The sequence below is a fragment of the Mytilus edulis genome, chromosome 10, assembly GCF_963676685.1.
Source record: "Mytilus edulis chromosome 10, xbMytEdul2.2, whole genome shotgun sequence".
Lineage (NCBI taxonomy): Eukaryota > Metazoa > Mollusca > Bivalvia > Mytilida > Mytilidae > Mytilus > Mytilus edulis.
This window is the reverse complement of record NC_092353.1, coordinates 49026615-49044044: the sequence shown is the minus strand read 5'-3', so window position 1 is coordinate 49044044 and position 17430 is coordinate 49026615. Positions and strand designations below refer to the sequence as shown.

Genomic DNA, 17430 nt, shown 5'->3' with positions numbered 1-17430 from the left:
ATTTTTAAGTCAACCCGAGTTGGACTTCAAATTACCGAAACTTCTCTAACTAATGTTTTCGCTGGCCAAGGTCAATTTAATAATACTATTATAAGTTTTTATAGATGAAACAATGGATGTTTTGTTGACACTGATTGCCAAGAAATTCGATATCAACCAAATATCTAAGCGACATTGTATAAAAGGGTTCGTGACTAGTATGTCTGTTTGTTTTAATCGCAAATTATTGTAACTAAAATATAATTTTAAGCGACTGTCATATATGTGAGAGTTTTGACTAGCTAACCAGGTTTAATTCACCATTTTCTACATTAGGAAATGCATGGCACAGGTCTTGAATATGACAGTTGTTTTCCATTTGCTTGATGTGTTTGGCCTTCTAATGTGGCCATTTGTTATACGACCTTCCGTTTAAATTTTATTTAAGAAATTGATTGGGGGTATATATTTGACTTTTATCACATGCATTTGGCATCCATTTTAACTTTTGTCTCGCCGAAATAATCAAAGTTACATGAAATAAATAATATCATTATTTTATTCACATATGTGCTGATTTAGTTGTGAATATAATTTCTCTTTATGTAGATATCAAATTTATAATATTTATGACATATGAGTCTTTACATTCGCAAGTAATTCATTGTGTATTCTTTTTACAGTTATAATACCTGATGTACAGTCAGAATGTCAAAGAGGCTGAGTGCACTTTGGAAATTCTTGCTACTTTTTCAGCAATAGATAAAGTCATGGTTGGATGCAGCGGTAAGTTGCATACTAAAGTACTCTTTTAAAAATTTAATTTTTCTTATTAGCTATTGGCAAATTTATTTTAACATTTAGTTATAAGGATCATGCGAATGTTTTGTTAGTGCTTGGAAATTTCTGTTACTTTGTCAGTAATGCCATTAGTCATGAATAGATGCAAAGACAATCTTATTTTACAATTCTACTACACACTGCTCCAAATACTTTACAATTCTACTACACACTGCTCCACATACTTTACAATTATACTACACACTGTTGCGCAGTCAGAAAGTCCAACCCAGCCAAGGAATCAGATATAAACACACTGAAATCCAATTCTGACTTTTTAATGAATTAATCTGAGTTTTAACCATATCTTATTTAAATTATAGATATGCTTGGCTTTACAATATTCGGTTTGAAGTGTTCTTATGAAGGCAAATTCAGGAAAGCGCATCGGACGCATAACATTTATAACGTGTTTTTTTTCAATTTTCCTACACATTGAAAACATGTTGTTTTAATTTTCAGTGAAAGTAAACACAAAGACTCTTATGAACAACGTCGAGATATAACTCAAATAAAAGATTTTCATAGACATGTTGATACGTACAATGTGGTTTAAAAAAGATAGATTATGAGGCTATTATGCCGCTGAACATACCCCCTTGCTGATTAAACCTTATTCCTTTTCAATGCACAATTACATCAAAAATTGGTAATTTTTGTTATATTATAGTGCTGTTATTAAAAAAGAAATGTCTACAACTATCAACAGTGGCCATGCCTTTCTATTTCTACCATCAGACTTGGTACAAAAAAATCATTGCAAACGATTATAGTTAGTTATAGAAGGGTGAAAACATGAAATAGACATAGTAATTTCTGAACTTATAAAAAGATAGATATAGGAAGATGTGGTATGAGTGCCAATAAGACAACTCTCCATCCAAATAACAATTTATAAAAGTAAACCATTATAGGTCAAGGTACGGCCTTCAACACGGAGCCTTGGCTCACGCCGAGTAACAATCTATAAAGGGCCCCAAGACTACTAGTGTAAAACCATTCAAACGGGAAAACCAACGATCTAATCTATATAAAAAAACGAGAAACGAGAAGCACGTATAAATTACATAAACAAACGACAACTACTGTACATTAGATTCCTGACTTAGGACAGGTGCAAACATTTGCAGCGTGATTAAACGTTTTAATGGTACCAAACCTTCTCCCTTTTTCTGAAACAATAGTATAATATCACAACATAGAAAAAAACACTACAAATATCAATTGGAAGGCTTAACTCAATCAAAAAACGTAAATTAACACACTATGAACGAATAAATCTGATGCGCAATGTCTATTTAAAGAAACAAAATATTTTCAGGATTGCTGTAGAGCGTACCGTTCGGAATTAGCATCAGTAGAGACTGGAGCAGAAAACGACTTCATAACAGACACTTTAAATCGTATAAAAAATGGATTATCCAAAAAGCGAAACACTGATTGTAAATATTATATTTTTTTTATCTCATAACAGGCAAACATATATCCTATTTCAGCAAACCTGCCGATAATCAAATATCGACATATTATATCAGCATGATATTAAGGAGAAATTTGAAAGTTATTCATTTGAGTTCCCTTGAAAGACTGATTATTTGGTTCCAAATTCATTTAAAAAATAATTTTATAAACCGATTTGTGAATATGAAATTTTCTAGGTGACAATTTTAGACGTTGTAAGATATTCACGTCATACTTTTGCATTTGAGTATGCCATTTTTTTTATTCAGCCAAAGCCGAACGACAGATTATTTTAACATTCCAGGAATTTATCATTTCATATGAAAAAGATATGAAAATATGTGCAATATATGATGTCAATAAGATGTAAATTTATATTGAAATTCATATTGGGGGAAAATATGGGCAATGTGAAAAGAGGTTATTAGTTAACGTATTGTCAACTTTCCGCAGGGGAATAATGACAATAATCCGAAATGTCCCAAGGGAAAAAATGAAATTCGTCTGTTTTGTTTTACCCTATCATTTTAATTTTTAATTTCACTTTAGTTGGCCCATCGATTTTTCGGGGATTTATGAACAAATCTTGATATTTTTTTGATTTAACGAGGAACAGCATCTAAAGATATTTTTTTTTAAAACAATTAAATCATCTTTATTACACTAAATGCTGTTTAATAATTTACCTAGCTTACAATATTATGCTAAGTATACCTGTATATCAGTTATTATACATCACGGGAGAATATATGATAAAATAGTATATAAATGTTAGTATAATACAATTAAACATAATACATAATTTAAATAACATTAATATAAATTGATTCATTCATTAATACAAAAAATTGTCTGCTTACAAATCGGGAAAAATTACGGTTCTACACCGTATCGTTTTGTGATTATTATGTGTGTTTACTTTCTCACAGGTTACCTGTGTATTGGAATTACTTTAATATTCTTTTATGATTTGGAGGTTTATTTTGTCTAAGCTTACATGCTTGACTATGCTAATGTAAATACATATCTAGGTAAGTTTATACAATTATGTTAAATTCAAATCAAAAGGTTATTTGCTATGCGGTTTTTTTTTTTTGGCACCTCGTGGTATATTATTTATACAAGGCCAAGGGAAGTTAGCATGTGTTTATTTGTTAAAAACATACTCATTTGAACGTTATACCTTTACTTACAGGTTACAATATGCTGATGTCTTTAATAACATATTCCCGGTTTCCATATTTCTTATCGCATTTAATCTTATAATGTCGTAGATTTCCTTTTTGAAATTTTAAAGATTTCAATCTTTGTAATAAAAAATGTTTATAGTTGTCAATTTCTTTGCAAAAATTGCAAGAATTGTTTTCTAATACACTCCACTGTACTAATAAGTCGTTGCATGGAAGGATGAAGTTGAGTAATTTCCATTTAAACATTTTAAATTTGTTGTTATCTAGGTAATTAAATATAAAACTAAGAGTGCCTTAAAATTTTATATTTAAATTTTCTTCAAAAATTCTTTCCAACTTCAGAATACCTATATGTTTTTCTTGTTTATAAGGGAAAATAAGTATTGAATATATTTCTTTATTAGATATAGGAAGATGTGGTGTGAGTGCCAATGAGACAACTCTCCATACAAATAACAATTACCCATTTCTGGATAGATATTATGATTGAGTAGTATTTGCAGATTTTTTGTATTCTTTATATTTACTTTTGTTTTAAATGAGCTTTCTTGCTGTAAAATATTCTGCCATTGTTTTGGAAAAGCTTTCTTTAATAATGTTACTTCTCTTATCCAATCGATTTATCTTTTAATTTAAGTAATGTTTTATTTTCTGATATCTGACCTCTTTCATCAATTATGTCATTTACATACATAATATAATGTTCGATCCATTTAGTAAACAATAAGTATTTTCCTTTTGTTTGTTTGTTATGGTTGCCCAATTAAAACTGCTTTATTATATCTAGAAATGATTGATATATATTTTTCTGTCCTCCCTTAACTTTAATCCAAGTTTTAATCAATTGATGATAGAACACTGGAAGGGATTAAAATATTATTTTGTCTGACATATTAACATTTTTAATGTTCATTTGAAATATCAAGAGGTTTTTACCAAATTTATTTAAGTAAGTTGGGTTATGATTGACCAATTATCAGCAGACTTTTGTTTAAGTTTTAAAATCCAACGTAATTGAAGAGCTTTGAGATACAAGTCTATGTCGATCATTTTTAACCCACCTTCTAGATAGTCTGTACAAAGAGTTGCGCGTTTAACTTTATCTTTTTTCCCATTCCATATGAAATTATATACTAGAGTTTTAAACTTTTGTATTATTTTCTTTGGTATGTACATGTTTGATGCAATATAAGTTAAATTTGAAGAATTAATGATTTTATTACTATTATTTTACCTATTAATGTTAAATTTCTTTTCATCCAGTTTGATATTATTTTTTCACATTTTTTTAGCTGTTTATCAGTGTTTAGTTTTTGACAGTCTTGATTGTTATAATCAAAGTAAAAGCCAAGACTTTTAATATTATCTTTTTTCCAATTTATGTTTTCCAATTTGTCTCTGCTATATTTAAGTTTTCCCAACCAAAATCCCTCTGTTTTATTTCTGTTTAGTTGTAATCCTGATAAACTGCCAAAAGTTTCAATTATATTCATTGCTAAACTAACATCTTTTGGTAATTTAAAAAATAGTGTTGTATCATCTGCATATTTTTAGTGAGCAATTTCTACCATCTAGTTTCACCTCTAAACCTTTGAGATTATTATCTTCTCTTAGTTTAATTGCTATGATTTCAACCACCAATATGAAGGCTAACGAAGAAATTGGACATCCTTGTCGAAAAAAGTGCAGTTAGGCCTTGAATGTTTTAATGGTTGTTATAATCGTGACATAAATAATGGGGAAAATAAAAGCTTTGGTTTTTGATCACTAAAATGAATACTCTTTACAAAAATATTATGACATTTTATACAATATTGTTGCCTACCATTACAGTTACAACTTTGGAACTAAGCCGTAGTGGATTTTCCTGGAATAAACTTAGAATCATATGGATTGAACACAAGTAGCATTTTGCTATTGGTTTGGGTCTGAAGAGACATTATTTGTCTAAATTTTGACCTGATACAGTAAAATTGGATCAGTTATTCTTCCAGTGAACCCGATATCACCCAATGTTTTTGGTTGTGTTGTTGTTGTTAGTCTTTTTTTCTATGTTGTGATTTGTGTGCTATTGTTTGCCTGTTTGTCGTTTTTTAGCCATGGCGTTGTCAGTTGAATATTTTCGTTGTAAAAGTTTGAATCTACCTTTATTATCTTTCGTTTCTCTTTAAATGTCATTATCTAAAATGCATAGATGTTGAACTAGTTTAGAAAATTTACAAAATTGCCACGGTTGTCAAAGAAACAACAAAGAAAGTTTATTAATGCTCCAAAGCTACCAAAATTGTACGTAGATGTTATCTGGCATGCCAAGATTTGCATTTGGCATCAACATTTTTAAAAAATGGCTGTCATTGTCATGCAAAAATGTGAATAATTTTTTTATTTAATTTTTTTATTGTCAGATTGAAACAATACAATTTTGATGTTTATTTTCGAAAAGAAACATCCATAATGCAAGACTAGATAAATGTGTGAAAAATTTGTATAACCAGTTTTAATCAACAATGTTATATGTCAGTACCAAGCTAAGTCAGGAATATGACAGTTGTTGACTATTAGTGAGATATGTTTAGGATTTTGATTTTGCCATTTGATTAGGAACCTTGTGTTTTAAATTTACCTCGGAGTTCAGTGTTTTTGTAATGTAACTTTTTGACATAGTATAGTGAAGAAATTTCGATGGAAACTTGCAAATGATATAACATTGTTCCTTTGGAAAAACAAATAAATGTAGCATTTTCCAAAAGAATATCAAATCCAATCTAGTAAAATTTTATATGTATGCTATTTTTCGAATGCCAATGAGGAATTTGTCGTTTGAATTTTCAACATGATCACCGTACCCACAACAACAGAAATGAGAAACAAATACCAGTGCTGAAATGATGAACATTTTAATATGAATATAAATTGCCACCATTTGACTTTTAAACTTAAAATGGATTGTGAAACCATGCCAATAGCCCAAAAAATATGACATCTGCCTTTGCTTGTAATGTAGGTTTTGTATTGCTGTTCTTCACACCAGTTGCATATACATGACAGGCAAACAAGCTATTCAATTTTTCAACCATAATAATATATTGACTCTCAGAAATTTCAGTCGTCTTACCTTACAACAACAATGATGTATTTATTTAATATGTCGACTCTACAGATTTTATTTGATAGATGACACGAGGGTGCGTTGTTGCTTATTATAACCCACGGCATAAAAGATATTTGCGCTTTGTCTAAAAAAATCTATCGAACTTGAAAATATGATTCTTCCCCTACGTTTTGAACAATAAACATGTATAAGACATTTTAAGAAATAATATATTTTTTATCAAATAAATATTTGCTTTAAACTGATTGAAAAAAAAATCAAACCATATACAAACTTACATGATGTTTCTGCATTTGTTTACAGGGGATTTTTGGATAGGTGGAAATGATGCAAGAATTGAGGGTGTATGGATCTGGCTAGCAAGTGGAAAAGCCATAACCTACAGTAATTTCATCGGAAACACACCGGATAATTTAGTTGTCGCAAACCCTGATGGTGAAAACTGTCGCGAGATTGTCCAGTGGGCAGGCAAAGTTGGCAAATGGAATGATGACAACTGTTTGGACGAATCGCACTTCATTTGTGAAATGGAGTATGTATAGCGTACTGTAGAAAATTTAATAGATTAAATGAACCATAAAAACATCAACTCCAGTTTTTGTGAAGTAAATATTGCATGCAAGTAATTTCGCTGTTTGGTGTTCCTATATGTGTTGATCAAAGAAGTCAATTGAAATTTTATAGTGTGTCTTTCTATGTTTAGATGTTACACTATTGTTTCAGACAAGGGTAAATTGTGGTACCTATTAAAACATTTAAATCCGCTGCATTTGTTTGCACCTGTCCAGGAATCTTATGTTCAGTAATTATCGTTTGTTGATGTGGTTCTCAATAGTTATATAAATTAGACCGTTCATTTTCCCGTTTGCATGATTTTTCAATAGTCTTTTCTGGACCACTTATAGCTTGCTGTCCTGGGTGATCCTAGGCTCTGTGTTGAATACAGTACTTTGACCTATCATGGTTTACTCTTTCAAATTGTGACTTCAATGGAGAGTTGTCTCATTGACACTCACACTTCACCTTCTTATATCTATTTAGGCCATAATTTAGAAATTATCCTAAAAAGATACTAGTGTTTATGTCTAACGATTTGCCTTACTTTGAATATTCATTTGTATAATATGATATTTAATATTTATCTCAAATACTTTTTTAAATACATTTGGAAGCAACAGTGGAAATTTTCTGCTCTGTCTTCACATGAAGGATGATGGCGAATCATCTTTGAACTCTTTATTTGTGCCGCGTTAAGATAGACTGATTTATATAAGGGCCTTCTACTTTTCTATGTAAAGACCTTTAGTATTTGATCTATTTATTAGTATAAGGTCTTTACACTTTTCTGTGAAAAGACCTATTGATATTCTTCTGATTTTTATCATTTTCATCTTGGCTACTTTTATTTTTTTTCAATTTTGTTTCGCAAGATGTCGCTTAGATTTTTGGCATATGTTATTGAACAGTTAATGCGCCTTGGAATACTTCTTTTTGTATCTCCCTGATCACTGTTTTCCTTGGGAGTGCATCTTTAAAGCTCGTCTTTCATTGCTAAAAGAACTGATTTTGATAAATTAGAAAGAGTTTTTGTTGAAAGAACCAATACTATAACTTTGTTTGTAATACATATGGACACTTATGTAACTACTACAAACTGTTTGCCTTATTGTGATTAAGATATGATACAATTGGTCTGTAACAATCAACTGACACCTTAAAGTATTTTTTTCTGCTTGAAATGATTTAATTTAAGGTTAATTGATTATTACTTCAACTTGGTAAATAATAAAGCAATTGTTTTTTTGCAAACTGTTGGTTGACATATGACCTTCAAAAGTATCAACCAGAAGTGACCTTCACTAAACCGGAAGTACCAAATGTCTCTTATTGCAGGCAATAGTATATAATAACCTATATTTTTCGATTCATTGTGTCAAGGTATAATGTAAGACAAGAAGTGATATATTTTAAGCCAGAAGTTGATATTTATCTCCCTAGTTTCAGGCAAAAGTAAATAGAAACATTTATTTATTGAATCAGTATGAGGAAACCTATTTTTTTGACAATTTAACTCTTATAGCGGTGATTTTACATAAAAAGAGAAATACAAAAATACTGAACACCGAAGAAAATTTAAAACGGAAGGTCCCTAATCAAATTGCAAAATCAAATGATAAAACACATCAAACGAATGAACAACTGTCATATTCCTGACTTGGTACAGGCATTCTCAACTGTAGAAATTGATAGATTGAACCTGGTTTAATAGCGCTAAACCTATTACTTGTATGACTGTCGCATCAAATTCCATAGTATTTATAACGATGTGTCATCAAAATAGACATAAAAAGTAAAATTGTCAAAATAGGGATCCAGCCATAATACAGTGTCACAATCTCTATCAGAACAAAGCAAACAAATATATAAAAAAAGAGCACAAAAAAGGAAATATAAAATTATACAACCACATGCATTACCACTGATATGTGTATTCAAAATCAATCAAAATGACTGCTTGGCGAGTTTCCGCGCGTTTGATGTTGGAATGTTACGTCTCACAGGAAGAGATATAAAATATCATTATAATAGAACAATAAAACATATGGTGGGATGTTAAGAGTACAAAACTACGTCATCTGTACAGAGAAACACAAAAAGTAGCACGTGCAAAGCACACCAGCAAAAATGAAAGATATTAACAACACATTGAGATAAAATAATTTTGTAGTTCAAAGTATTTTCAAAGTCATAATAAAACATTAAGTTAATGCCCTTTTAATAGTTTAAAAAACAAAATCACGGGATGTTTTAAAGCACAGAGCCACGTAATATGAACCAAAGAAACACGAAAAGTCACATGTACAAAGCACATCAGCAAAATTTGCTCTAGTCACACTAGAACATGATTTCACAACGCTCACCGCGATCTAAAAAAATCAGTTTTGGGTGAGATTGCAGTATGTACGGCATGACAATGTAGATTTTCGTTGTTTTCACGTAGCTACTACGTCACCAGTACGTTTGTACGGCGATTACGCTACGATTTTACCACTCTCTCACAACTCTTTATCTGCGGCCTCATTACGATTATCACGATCTTACTACGCTCATCAAGTTCTCACTACGACCATACCACGAATTATCCGATTGCAACACGATCTTTTCACGCTTCCTCTGCGATTATAATACGCGCTTACCAAGATCATTTTACGATCTTACCACGTTCCTATCGCGATCTAACTACGCTCTCAACAATAACGTCAACATCGTGTTCTATATAAACACTGATTCATTCCTTCTTATTGTCATTCATACGTAGAATTCTCAAAAACAACACAGGAATACATGTAGCACCAACATTCAGAACTCGTAGACGTGATGGTAGGGGTAGATGTAGAGTCAGAGAGGCCTCTAGTACGAATGATGATACAGTAGAGATGTTGGATATACCAATCCAACCTGAATCACTACGTATTGCTGATCCATCAAGATGAAATTACGATATATAATTGAACCATAGTGGGAATGATACAGATATGTCAAGCATGATTCATGTGATGGAAATTATTGACATGAGTCCAAATTACATACAGACAAAACCAAACCTAGAAAGCTTTTAGATGTGCTTTTTTAAAATATTGCATGTGACAATGACAATGAACATAGCTAGAACTCGAGATGGTCGTAGTATGAACGTAGTCAGGTCGTAAGACGAGAGTGATACGGACAACATGAGCATGCAAGAATTGTACTATGAACTTGAACAGCGTAGTATAAACGCGGTATGGTCGTAAAAAAAGCGTTGTTTGGTCGCGGGGGGAACTTGATGACCGTATTGAGGTCGTAGTTACGTCGCTGTAAGATAGTAGCGTAAGGTACGTGGCCGGCCTGTCAGCGGGCTACCGCGGGTGAAGGTACGTGACCTCGACCATAATGGTTAATTTGTAAACGAATACGAGTTCCACGTATACATTAGAGATGTGTTATTATTTTTGGAGCAATAGACCGCTTATGAACTATTAAGGCGACATTGATATTGTGGGTCATAAATACCATTTTTTTTATGGTTTTAAAAGTCTTTTATACATACTTTTATGCATACTTTAAATTAGAATTTTTAAAATCACTTGTCCTTTTAACACTGTGAGTAGGTTCAGCTTCAGCTACATACATTGGTATATCTCCAGTGAAAGTTGAAATAATATGAAGGTGAAATCTTGTATTCTTAATATTGCAAAGCTGTTGCATCATGTGAATATACTAATTTAGAAGGAATGTTAACATGTCAATTAAACCAGTTTTTATCACATTGCCTACAAACTTTTATCGAAAACATAAAATAAATAAACAATTGATAATGATTTCATTTTAGCAAAATTTACATACTAGATAATTAAAACGTTAATTATTTCCTAGGGTCTAAATATATTCGTCGTCCATCATTGTCAAAATTTCAATACAAACATGTAAACATTCAAAGCGTTGGATTGAAACGGAATATCACTTTATATAAAAAAAAAGTAGATGTGGTATGATTGCCAATGAGACAACTATTATTAGAAGACCAAAATGACACAGACATTAACAACTATAGGTCACCGTGCGGCCTTCAACAATGAGCAAAGCCCTATAAAATGCCCCGATAAGACAATGTAAAACAATTCAAACGAGAAAAATAACGGCCTTATAAAAAAATGAACGAAAAACAAATATGTAACACATAAACAAACGACAACCACTGAATTACAGGCTCCTGATTCGGGACAGGCACATACATAAATAATGTGGCGGGGTTAAACATGTTAGCGGGATCCCACCCCCTAACCTTGGACAGTGGTATGACAGTACAACATAAGAACGAACTATAAAAATCATTTGAAAAAGGCTTAACTCATCAAATGGAAAAAAAATATTTGGTCGACATTTTCTCAATGATAGTCTGACAAATTAACAACGAAATACATAGCGTAAGAATAATAAAAAAAATATGAAATAGTAGCTTCTATCCTTATTCCAAAGTCCTTGCACTTAAATTTTTCGTTTAAACATAGTTAAAAGAAAGAGTAACTGTAAAATACAAGATTGTAAATTATAGTTCAAAGAATGACGAATAACTATATGACTACACAAATATAATAAACAAAGAAAGGGTAGGTAGATGGTTTGTTAAATGCAACCCAAATAACTTTTATCACAAACGTTTGACCTTACACGTTAAACGCCCAAAGAGTGGCGAAAGATACCAGATTAATACTACTCAATTTGGAAGTCGAACAAAAAACAATTGCAAAAAAAAACTAACGAGAAACGACGAAAAGACATACACCAGTACACAAAGCACAACACAGAAAACTAAAGACTGCGGAACACAACCGCCACCAAAAACAGGATGGATCTCCTGTGTTCTTTACGGGTAGTGATGTATATATTCCTTTTTTCTTTTACAACTTTCCAGCATCTGGAGGAGGTATTTTGGGATAAACACCAACCGCTCAAATCATTATAAAAATATATTTTAGTTTTTGCCTTTAAATTTTTGACTGGATCAACAAAACAATATGATATACAGCAACAAACGACAACCACTGAATTAGAGGCTCATGACTTTGGATAGGTCCATACAGAATTGAGCGGGGTTAAACTAATTTGTGGCCCACTTACACTCTCCTCTTTTTGGACAGTACAAGATAAGAACGTACTATAAAAATCAGTTAACTTATAACAAATATGAATAAGTAGATGAGGTGTGAGTGCCAATGAGACAATTCTTTGTCCAATTCACAATGTATAAAAAGTTTTAAAAAAAAATGGGTCAAGGTTCGGCTTTCAACACGGAGCCTTGGTTAAAACCGAACACGTGCTATAAAGCGCCGAAAAATGAAAATTAAATGGCTCATCTATGTAAAATACGAGAAACAATCAAAAATCATGAACCACAATACCAAACTTCAAGCATCGAACAACAAGTTCCTGACTAAGGATTGGTGAATACAAATTTAGTGCCATCTTCCTCCTTTAGGTTAAACAGTGTTTAAATTACTACATAATAGAATAGATAATAGAAAAATTCAAAACAGGAAATCATTTATCAAATGTCAAAAACAAATGCTAAAACAGATCAAACGCATGTAAATCAACTGTCATATTCATTACTTGGTACAGATATTTTCAACAATGTGCAGTCCTGACACTTTCCGAAAACCTTTTCACTTTTCTGTTTATGAGTAATAGCTGACAGACCATTGGGATCGTAAACATCCAAGTTCTTGCATATGGGAATACAGACTTTGAAATATACATACACGACAACACGATAAGTTATCAATTATGCCAAGCGCTATATGACTCATGTGAGAGACTATAATACAGAGCAATAAGGACATCCCTTGTCATTAGCAAATGTGCTCCGATTTCTTCTGTCTTATGGTAAAAGTGATAGGAACATGAATGATTATATCCATACACAGTGAAATACGATACGCATATGGGTTAGCCTCGTGAAAATGCAAGACAATAGTCTTTGCCGTTAAAAATTCCTTAGAGACGTTGACACATCTTTATGTTACAAAAATACTTTGTTTTACAGTTTTAAATACTTTTAACCTGACACATTTTGATTAACTACAGTGGCGACATCATTTATACAATTTAAGTACTAGTAAAAGAAATTGTTAAACAGTCAATAGTAAATTTGAAAATGACTTCAAAGATAGCTGGATAAATGAAGTGCAGATAAACTGAGATCGAATACAACTTTTAAATCCTAAATTTTAACAGAACCTTGTGTAAAATTACTTTTATCAAAAGTGCAAAATTCGACACAAGACACAAAATAGAAAACTATAGACAAAGCAACACGAACCTCAACAAAAACTGGGGGTAGGGTCATCCCATGTGCTTCGGAATGGTAGGTAGATCCTGCTACTAGAATTCATTTTCAAAAACATTAACATTTAATTGAAATTTTTTTTTTTCATAATTACAAATAGATGTAAGAAGATGGGTTATGTGTGCTCATGTGACAAGTCTCCAACCAAGTAACAAATTACAACAGTAAAACATTATATGCATATTCACCAAACGAAATGCAGAACAATAATTGTATCTACTGTCATACAAGTGAAAGGTTAAGCTAGTAATACAACCAGATGTTTAATTCATCAATTTCTAAAAGGAGAATATACCTGTACCTAGATAAGAATATAACACTATTTTTTTCTATTCGTTTAATGTTTTTGAACCTTTGATTTTGACGTTTGAAAAAGGACTTTCCGTTTTAATATACCTTGGAAATCTGTGTTGGCTTTATAACTATTTTGATCTGACCGTCACTGACGTATTTAATCATAAGTCTGGTACCTTTGATACATTTGTAACTATTTGATATTTGTTCGTTTTACTGGTTATTGGTCGATCAATTTGTTTTGATTTGGGCTATAATGAGAATCTGTGTACCTTTATATCGTAGATCATATGAAAAAAGTAAAATCACAAAAATACTGAACTCAAAGGAAAATCAAATCGGAAAGTCCATATTCACTGTGCAAAATCAAATGACAAAACACATAAAAAACGAATGGACAACAGCTGTCATATTCCTGACTTGGTACAGGCATTTTTAAATGTAGAAAGTGGTGGTTTAAACCTTGTTTTATAGCGCTAAACCTCACACCTTGTAGGACAGTCTCATCAAATTCCGTTATATTTACAATGATGCGTGAACTAAACAGTCATGATAAATAAAAAAGTCAAAATATGGGTACAGCAGTCATCATCGTGCTACAATTTTAAAAGAAATAATTTTGCGTGTCTGACGTCAGAAAATTTATACGTCACATATTATTGTCGTTCAATGTTTATACAAACAATTTTAAAGTTTCACATGTCTATGTAGAACTGAGAAGAATGCCATGATATAAAAAAAAAAACTGCGACCTATTTTCTAACAGACAAAACAGAAGTTGGTGAATTAAAAAAAATGCTACTTTAATTTGTTTTATCATATAGGCACCAATGTTAAATTATTTCCAAGTTACCGTGGCAATGACAGTAATTTTGGATGTTACATCTACATATAAATGACATGATCACATATTTTTAAAAAAGTTTTACACTGTACACACACTTGGTTTGAAGTTCGAACACAATTATATTGGTGATAGGATAATTTCAAGGTTTAACTGCACATCTGAAGATGCTGCATGGTTCTATTTATGATAAGCATTCACCAAGATTGGTATACGAAGAAATTGCAGGGACACAAAAGGTGGAATAAAATTAACGGTACCAATTTTCTTGCACCATATGCGCATTTCGACAATACATGTCTCTTCAGTGATGCTCGTGGCCAAAATATGTGGAACTCAGAGAGTACTATTGAAAGGGAAAACGAAATGGAGGAATAGAAATCAGTTGAAATGCGTATAAACTGACAATCCATCTGTAATTGGAAATAGATTACCTAAGCTGTATTTGTCAGACATTTTAAGAATGTTTGGTCCTCAATGCTCTTCAACTTTGTACTTTTTTTTACCTTTTTAACTTTTGTTTATTCGAGCGTCACTGATGAGTCTTTTATAGACGAAACGCACGTCTGGCGTAAATATGAAATTTCAATTCTGGTATCTATGATGAGTTTATTAGGTATATGTTTTAAGAAAAAAATAAAGATACACCTTTGTTTACGGAATCTAAACATCTTTACGGGTATAAAGTTCCCATACATTTTTCAAATGAAGAGACCATATGCACATTTATATATACAGCAATCAAAATTCACAAATAATATGCATCTCAATAAATGTTAATCAACATTGATTGTTAGTAGCTGTCTATATACGATAGTATAAGATGCTTTCAGATAAAAAGTATCAGTGGCCCAATGTTTTTACACGTTAGGAAGAAAAATCTCCAACTGTATCAGTTATCGAGACAAGTTATTCTTTTACTTTTAAAAAAGAGAGGCGAAAGATTGCAAAGGGATATTCAAACTCATGAGTCAGAAATGAGTCAACAACAACATGGCAAAAAGGAAAAAAAAACACAAAAAGACAACAGTATACAAGACGCAACATAGAGGATTAAAAACTGAGCAACGTGAACATCAACACAATTGGGAGGTTATTGTATGTGCTCAGAACAGATGAACATTTACTGCGCCACATATGGCACCTATCATGTTGTTCATTACATTACAAACCTGATGAATAATTTAATTTTTTAGATATTATTCAGGAAAAAAAGATGACGGGATTATGGTAACGTCAATTGTAGCATATCCGTCGTCATCTGGGAAACGGATATTCATTAATGGTCACCCAACTCGTAATGGCGTCCGTACAATTTGAAAGGGATGCTTACTACATCAATACTTGGCTCTCTTGGTTTAATTGCTTCCTTGTTACCACAACCTTCTATCAAGAAAGTCATAATTTGCCGATTCAGAATGTAACGCATCCTGGATAATATTTTCAAAAGTGTACAACAAAACGTCGTGATTGGTTAAAAATATCATGAACAATGGAAATTCAACCAATAAAGTGACGTTATTTTCATAATTGGGTACGAACAATGCAATTACCCATGATTCTTTAGATTCTGAAAAGTCGAATTGGAAATACAAGGCCTAGAATAATGTTTCAACTTGATACATAATCTAAATGCAGACACTGCTTGAATGTTGGAACAAAGAAATGAAAATAAGTTTAGAATTGAGAAGCTGAAATCATCTCTTTTGTCATTAAGTTTTGTTCTCAACTGACCTACCTGAAAATCAAATTTCTAAATGATTTTGTTTCGTTTTAGGTATTCGGTGAGTAAATGATAAAGGTGCTGCATATATCAAACATTTTTTTGGTTTTCGGTGAGTAAATGATAAAGGTACAGCATATATAAAACATTTTTTTTGGTTTTTGGTAAGTAAATAATATGTGTGCAGCATATTTAAAACATTTTTTGGTTTTCGGTGAGTAAATGATAAATGTGCAGGATATATAAAACAATTTTTGGTTTTTGGTGAGTAAATGATAAAGTTGCAGCATATATAAAACAGTTTTCGGTTTTCGGTGAGTAAATGATAAAGGTGCAGTATATATAAAACATTTTGAGGTTTTCGGTGAGTAAATGATATGTGTGCAACATATGTAAAACATGTTTTGGTTTTCGGTGAGTAAATGATAAAAGTGTAGCATGTATGAAACATGTTTTTGGTTTTCGGTGAGTTAATGATAAAGGTGCAGCATATATCAAACATTTTTTGGTTTTTCGGTGAGTAAATGATAAAGGTACAGCATATATAAAACATATTTTTGTTTTCGGTAAGTAAATGATATGTGTGCAGCATATGTAAAACATTTTTTGGTTTTGGGTGAGTAAATGATATAAGTGCAGCATTTGTAAAACATTTTTTGGTTTTCGGTGAGTAAATGATAAAGGTACTGCATATATCAACCATTTTTATCGCCCATAGTACTTGTTTCAATTGATGTAATTTCAAATAAATTTACATATCCTATAAAAGAATACTTTAATATAGACAAGGCCATTTGAAATGTTCAAAAGCCTTTTGATACTGTCCTTGTCCTTTTGATAACAAATATGTTGTGAATCATGAAATCGAGCATCTTGATAATGTTAGCCTCAGTTCAAGAGTATTCCTTTCACGGATTTGGCTATACTTTTTGGAACGTTTGGATTATAGCTCTTCATCTTTTATATAAGCTTTGGATTTCAAATATTTTGGCCACGAGCATCACCGAAGAGACATGTATTGTTGATATGCGCATCTGGTGCAGAAAAATTAGTACCGTTATTGTTATTAAATTGCTGATGAAAATATAACAAGAGACA

The 17430-nt window shown here is 31.6% G+C and overlaps 1 long non-coding RNA gene across 1 annotated transcript; it reads left to right on the top strand.

Moving 5' to 3' along the window:
• The first annotated feature begins 661 nt into the window (after window positions 1–661).
• On the top strand, window positions 662–7165 carry LOC139492465 (uncharacterized). The gene is made up of 3 exons (XR_011656850.1): window positions 662–765; window positions 2141–2261; window positions 6886–7165. It is a non-coding gene; the product is annotated as an uncharacterized lncRNA (long non-coding RNA).
• Window positions 7166–17430: the final 10265 nt, after the last annotated feature.